Source organism: Aptenodytes forsteri, unplaced genomic scaffold (genome assembly GCF_000699145.1).
Source record: "Aptenodytes forsteri isolate BGI_AS27 unplaced genomic scaffold, ASM69914v1 Scaffold231, whole genome shotgun sequence".
NCBI lineage: Eukaryota > Metazoa > Chordata > Aves > Sphenisciformes > Spheniscidae > Aptenodytes > Aptenodytes forsteri.
Genome location: NW_008796046.1, coordinates 5,078,489 through 5,085,713, shown reverse-complemented (window position 1 = coordinate 5,085,713; position 7,225 = coordinate 5,078,489).

Sequence of the window (7,225 nt, the reverse complement as noted above, 5' to 3'; positions counted from 1 at the left end):
TTCTCCAGGCTAAACAACCCCAGTTCCCTCAGCCTCTCCTCATAAGACTTGTTCTCCAGACCCCTCACCAGCCTCGTTGCCCTTCTCTGGACACACTCCAGCACCTCGACGTCCTTCTTGGAGTGAGGGGCCCAAAACTGAACACAGTATTCGAGGTGCGGTTCACTGGTGATCTGTCCTTCCTTCACACACTACCTGGTCCTTATGGTCACCTGTACTACTGGGTCAATAAATATACAGTGTCTGCAGTTTGAGGGAGCGGACACATCCTGACTGAGGTAAAAGTACATAATGGAGAGCACCTACAGGTCCTGATCTTCTGACAACTGGGTCTGAGACGTGGCTGACATGTGCCACAATCCCCTTCTGACCTGCATTCCTGGCTTGCTTTCTGTGCAGGACTGTCTGAGAGGGAGGAGGCAGTCCTGACATGGAATTGGGACCATGAGAGGTTTTCACTGGACTCACACACACAAAAAGATTACCCACCCTACTGTTGACATAACCATAGTGCTAGGCTTCTCTGACAGACTTTGTGGTGCTTGCAAGCAATTCAAAAGACTGGATTCACTCACTGCTGTGGGTTCCTATTATTTCTTCTAACACTGACTTTTGCAAGGGATCCACCCCTGTGTGAAAGCATCTCTTACGACTATGCTTGAAGTTACTTTTAACACTTTATAAGGTCTTCAGCAGGAGGAGGAATAAGGATCTGAAAAAATACTTCTCTGGCCTTCCCTGGTCGTATCTGTTCCTCGCTGGATGTCATCTGCTACTTAGTTCAAACTGCCCACTTCTGGGTGCCAGTTGAAATGTGATATTTGATGTCTTGTAGTATTGCACTAAGTTAACCTGAAGATTCTTCCTTTGTGACTGGTACTCAGTGTCACCAAAACTACAGGTGAAAGTAGCTCAGAAGCATCAGAAGTTAGCAAAGTTGCATGCCTTACCTGGATCGTTGCAACTGCAGTGTGACCTTTTCTAATAGCTCTCTTTCTGGGAGAATAGTTTGGGCTGACACAAATCATTCTGAATGTACAAGGTGCTGAATATTTGAAAGATACTTAGCATTTCACATGCTAACTAAGAAATTATTTTTCTGAGGCTAAGTATAATGACATCCGGAAAGCTGGTGGCAAAGTCTCCAGATTATTCAAGGGAAATGACCTTGAAATTGATCAAAGTCCAATGAGTTATTAAAAATTGAGCAAAAATTGGTAGAGCAGGAGCAAATATGACTAGTGCTCAAGGTACCTGAATTATAAATGCATCTTATTGACTCAGTTCAATTCCCAGAAGAACTTGAGAATGCTAAGAATCCACCTCCTCTTTAAAGAATTTTTAGACTATAGTTGTACTTTGAAATTTCACCATATTTCAAAACCTATGGACGATGGATGCAATGCACAGTTCTGCTCAGCCAGCCTCCAGTTAGATGAAGTTAACTGTGTCAAATCACTGCTGCTTCTTACCTATTTCCAGCCCCAATCTACTCTGGATTTATAGGTGGGACCACATGGTACAGATCAAACACTCTTACGTGATGCTTCCTAAGAGTTTTCCTACTGAAGCTTTCTGTCTACTGTTCTATTTCCGCAAATCAGCTGGTGCAGGAGGCCATAGGCAGGAATCTCCTTTCTTTCCATGTGAGTCAACAACCTTGCCTTTTAAGTCAGTGCAGTTCTCCAGCATTAATAAAAACTGAGTGAAAATAAATCGGGCCCAGTGAATTGCACCAGCATCAAAGTACCCAAATGACAGCTGAGTGGCCCAATGTATAGTGATAGCACTGCTGTGCATGAATACAAATAATAAAACATCCTCAGAGCATGCAATGTGTCTGCACCATAGTCGAGGTCCTAATAAAGCCATATTGAGACTGGAAGGACTGGTGACCTCTTGTTGTTCCTTCTGAGTAGGCATGTCATGCAGGATATGTTGATTTATTGTCAGATTATATGAAACAACAGAGTGACCAGACACTGTATGTTATGTATGAGATGACTAGCTTCTTGTTTATGGTCTTGCTGGCCCAGATGTTAGTTGGGAGACAAAAGGTTTCCTTTAACTTGCAAGGTTAACTTCAGTCTTCAGTTCCCACCCTATTTGCACTCAGCCTCTCTTTTTTTTTGGGGGGGTGGGTGTGGGGAGCAGGGGTTAGATTGCAGATTACAGTATAATTAACATCCAACTGACTATGTTTAAATGCTCTTGTCATGGAAGAATCCATGCCTGATGCTGGTCAAAACAGACTCCAGCCCATGGGGAGACAAAATGTCAGCCAGTCAGAGAGGTCTGCAGCTCCCTGATGCAGGCAGGAGCCGCTGGTGGCAGTCAGAGGAGGATACTGCTGAGGGCAGGCAGGAGACAGTCTGTGAAGCTGGGGCTCCACACCAAAGGGGGTTCGCCTCTGAGGGGACTGTGAGTGGCTCCACACTCGGGCAGGGATATCCCATGGGACTGCAGCCATGAGAGAGCCATGCTGGGGCAGGGACACCCCTGAGGGACTGCAGCTGTGGGTGACCCACGCTGGGGCAGGTACACTCTTGTGGGACTGTGGCCATGGGTGACCCATGTCAGGGCAGGGAAATCCCTGAGGGACTGTGACCCCGACCTCCTACACATCTTGTTGCCTCACCAAAGGGATTGGGATGGGCTGAGTGTAACCCACAGCAAAAATGAGGGAAACTGAGACTTTGAAGAGAGAGGATAAGAGTTTGGCTTAAGTTGAGCTTGGAGAAAGAGGAAAAAAAGGTGTTTACTTAAGTATTTGTTTAATTATTTATGTTTTCCTTTTCTCAGTACCCAAATCAGTGATTAGATATTTTTGCTAAAAATAATTCAATTAAGTGAAAGCTCCCTGAGTTGAAACTGTTTTGCCCACAACAATCACATAAACAAAATGAAATCTGCATACAGAAAACAGTTCTATCTGGCTATATTCAGACCTAAAGAAAATGTTGTTTCCTTATACCCTGTTGGTGTCTTGGAAAAGGAATTAATTACAGTTCTCAGAGTGACACCTAAGAATGGCTGTCATTTCACCATTCTGGGACGCATGGGAAGGGTGCCTCTGTAATGAGGACAGGAAAGTTATATGGTGACTACCCTGCTAGAAGTTGCGCGCTATACTACATGTGAATTTATAATGTCAGAGGTGCTATGGATCATTAGTTACCTTTCCTCATGGTAAATCTGCCCTGGAAGTTAAATCCTAGTACTTTGCTACCAGTGCTGAGGAGAGTCACAAACTTCAGGTGATTTTATGTTTTTGGTCCACATGCTTCCTGATTTTTTCTCCCAGCCCTTCTGCAAGGTAGGAAATTGCTATTTTTTTCATTTTCTGATGTGCACCGTTACAACAGACCAGGCTGCTTTAGTTCTAGACTGCAAATAAGCTACTACTAGAATCCCAGCCTCTGTTTTTCTGTGTTTATTCAAGTATTTAGCACTGGTGTATCTAGGCAAACAGATATGTATAATGCTGTCTTTGAGCAGGCTCAGTTAGTCACAGAATTCCCTGGATGCACCCAGTTCCACTCTAGGGTTATGCGTATTCCATTCAAGCTCTTACTCACTTGTATATTCTTTATCACTATTGATTTCTCTGTTTGGGCCTCCTTTAAATGACATTTTGTGTAAGTAGCAATAAAAGAAAAAGTATCCTCAATCCTGGAGATTCTTTAGAAGTGCAGCCAGACTGCTTTCCTTTGGAAATCTCCTGTGAACTGTGTTTTCACATGAGATATCCCATAACCTCTGCTTTCAGCTGCACTTGAAACGTATTGAGAAAGACTTGTTCTGCCTCAGCTCAGTGTTGTTCTTCCTGCTTGTATTGGTTTCCTTCAAATCATTTGCAGCAAGGGTGAACCATATAATATAGGACAAGCCAACCAGACTGGAGTGACTGTGTCAAACCCTATGTCACTCTTAAGACAGTGCATTGTTTAACTATATATGCATATAATGCATTCCTCCCCAGTAGAACAGAAGAAATCTCTAGATGTCATGAATGACGTATCCTATGTGTCTGTATCACATGTAGTATCATACATATTTCTCTGTATCACATGTAGTACGGGATGTTTGTCTGGTTCTGTAACTTCATTAAGGTACCACTGATCATGGCACTGGGATTTTTTTGTGAAAAGTTCTACTGTTCCGACATTTTTACCACAAGAAGGAAAATCTCAATCCTCACCTTCCAGACACTGCTATGTTTTTATTTTATCTGGGAATTTAAAAGCAGACATTTCTAATTAGAGATATTTTTGCTTCAGCATATTTTGTTGAAATACCTAATTATATTAGTATGTTTAGGTAGTTTAGTAAATCCAATAAAAGCTATGTTAACAAATCTTGTCATCTATTCAGCTAAATAGATTTTGTTCAGCTGCTCTGCTACCAGATAATACAGATAACCAGGTGTGGGGGACAAAACAATCCTTTGCAAAGCATGTTGATCTGTTTGTGGTCCACTCCCTGAAATGAATTCATTGCAGAACCTATGTCTGATCAGCATCATTTTGTTGTGATTCACTGCTCACTCCTGAGATCTTCAAAACCAATACGCAATGATCAACTATCAGCAGGGGAACGGTTTCCTCTGTGTTCAGATGAATTGTCTGTTAGTTGCTGCTAATTGACTGAGATTCTGTGTCCTTGTGCTGCTTGCACTTTGTATTAATTCAGCAATTTCTGGCCATATTTCCTATGACCATGCCTCCTCATCTTAAATCTGATACCAGACTTTTTACCTTCTTTTGTGCGCTACCAGGATCTTTGGATATATCTTCCTCAAGCCCAGCGAGTTTTCACTTCTTTATGTTACATCAAGACTCCTGGCTTGCAGTCCTTCAGTACTTTAGTTAGGCAAGAGGCTCTGTGAAGTATCTGTCAGTGAGTTATGGAAGAAGGCATCTGTCCTTTGCTACCTGCACTTCAGGTAGCATTAGTACCTGTGCTGCACAATAGATATGTTTCCTGGCTAGTTCTTGCTCCTCTAGAATTAAGTTTCTGTGCACTTTCTAAGCCAACCAACTGGAGTTAAAACAATTCAGAGATGAAGTGTATTTGTTTGTGGATTGGTTCTGAGTTAATTATGAAATCTGATTCATAACTTCAACTATTTTTCAGCTTCCTGAATTTTTCAGTTTCACTGCATGGCTATGAGGACATTAAAAGTATTCTTCCGGTGTGTCTACATTAATAAACTAATCTGAGTCAAATTAATTTAAGCACAATTACTAATACTTTTTAATAGTAAACACATAGTTTAACATAATCTGGACCAAAACATCTCTGTCTGAGACAGTGACTGAGACAGGTTTAGAAACCAGAAGACAGTCTCCAAAGCATCCTGTTCTGGTGCTTGAAATTAAAAAGTTAAAACATTTAAGTACAGGGATGCAGCCCAAGTTGTTCCTGTGTTATTTATCTATTAGATGTAGCTGGACATGTGCGGGAAGTTGTCCACTTCCAGCTGGTGGCTGGAAATGATGCAGGAGTCTTCCACAGTTCACAGAGTAGATTGTATTATAGTCTGTGAAGTATAAATGTACAATTATATATATCTATTTATACAATATTTCTAATACATACAATATTTAACTCTCTTCTTTGGATTTATACTAGACTTGCTGTGTTAATAGGAATTACAATGAGTAAAGAGATTCAGAAATGTTTAGTAACAAATGGCAGTTACAGTATGGTTTTTCATAGCTTAATTCAGAAGAAAGTATTGTAAAATTAACACTCCATTAAATTCTTGGCTAAATTTTTGAACAGCTGGGCTATCATAATTCCTTAATTTGAAGAAATAAACATTTGTTACAAATCTTTGTAATGATATGGACACAAGTAAAGTATTTCGAGCCACACGGTTTGAAAAGTTTTTTATGTACAGCCTCACATCAAGCTGGAAACAGGGCCCTGCATTTTTAATGGCATCTAAGAAACAGCGGCAATTAATTTTTAAAATTGTTAGAAACTAACCAATTGATAAGAAAATAAATAGTTTTTCAAGTCATTCTATAGAGTGGAAGGTCCTAAGAGCTGCTTAGTGGCAGAACAGTTCTAGAAATCATTACTATTTATAAACTGTAAGGAATGTGTTGTGTATTTTATTGTGAATGCATAAAAAAGGATTTTTCTATTTTGCTGCTTTTTCCTGTTCAGTTATATAACAGTTATAAGACACCATTCAGCAAACTGCACAGCTCTAATTGAATGAACCACCTATCAATTACCTGTACTCTGGATGGTATATTGTGGATATTACTAAAACAGAGGAAGAAACAGTAAAATGGGAAATAATGATAGTTTGCTTGGTCTGATATGATGTGCTGAGGAAGTCTTTAGAAACTCATTATAATTTCTCAAGGGAACCTTAGGTGCCAAGGTAGAAAGTATAAGGAATACATGGTGGAACATATTTAAGTATTAAAATAGCATTAATATTTATTAATGAAGTTCTGGAGAATGTAAGGAGAGAAAATAGCAAAGAGCCACTTCTGTAGACTTCATATTTTTATGGATCTCATTATCATAGTGTCCGAAGACCTCACAATCATTATGCATTTATTCCAATGTATATTTAAGATCAGACTTTACACATCTTTAGGGATGGTAATTGAGCTCTAAAGAAATGAAGATCAAGAGATTTAAACGTTTCTAGGTGCTAGTGTCTGAAGGTGAGAGATGAGCTCACTGAACCCTTCAACAAGATGATAGATGAAGTTCTGCTCTCTCCTGCATTGGGTTGGTGACCCAATTAACTGGACAAATACTTTCTCCTTTGGGCATTAGCTAAGCTTGTGTCCTGATTTCGGCTGGGATAGAGTTAATTTTCTTTCTAGTAGTTGGTATAATGCTGTGTTTTGGGTTTAGCATGAGAATAATGTTGATAACACACCGATGTTTTAGTTGTTGCTGAGCAGTGCTTACACTAGCCAAGGACTTTTCAGCTTCCCATGCTCTACCGACTGAGAAGGCTGGAGGGGCACAAGAAGCTGGGAGGGGGCACAGCCAGGACAGCTGACCCCAACTGGCCAAAGGGATATTCCATACTACAAGATGTCATGCTCGGTATATAAACTGGGGGGAGTTAGTGAGGGGTGTGTGTGTGACCGCTGCTCAGGGACTGGCTGGGCATCGGTCGGCAGGTGGTGAGCAATTGCATTTTGCATCACTTATTTTGTATATTCTTTTATCAGTATTACTATTA